Below are 237 nucleotides of genomic sequence, written 5' to 3'. Positions count from 1 at the left end.
ATGTGTAAATGAACAAATGAATTTATGTGTAAAGGAACAATGGAGTGATTCCACAAAAGTAACTGCATGTATAATTGGGTTCCTGAGTGTGCAGAGAAGAGATTAAATGATTTAAGAGTAAGAGAATAAGTGAGTGAATGAGCAAGCAAAGGGAAGAAGGGAACTAAGAGCCTCTATGAAGACCTGTCAGGGCTCATTGTTCGAAGACATGCTGAGGGAGTGTCTTGGATGCTTGTC

At 39.7% G+C, this 237-nt stretch overlaps 1 protein-coding gene across 1 annotated transcript in view; it reads right to left on the bottom strand.

Moving 5' to 3' along the window:
- LOC119585401 (SUN domain-containing protein 2-like) overlaps positions 1-237 on the bottom strand; it is a gene marked incomplete in the record, with an annotated part of 88,891 nt that overhangs the window by 651 nt on the left and 88,003 nt on the right.

Source organism: Penaeus monodon, chromosome 19 (genome assembly GCF_015228065.2).
Source record: "Penaeus monodon isolate SGIC_2016 chromosome 19, NSTDA_Pmon_1, whole genome shotgun sequence".
Taxonomy (NCBI): Eukaryota; Metazoa; Arthropoda; class Malacostraca; order Decapoda; family Penaeidae; genus Penaeus; species Penaeus monodon.
The sequence above is the reverse complement of the archived record's forward strand: the minus strand, read 5'-3'. Positions and strand labels throughout refer to the sequence as shown.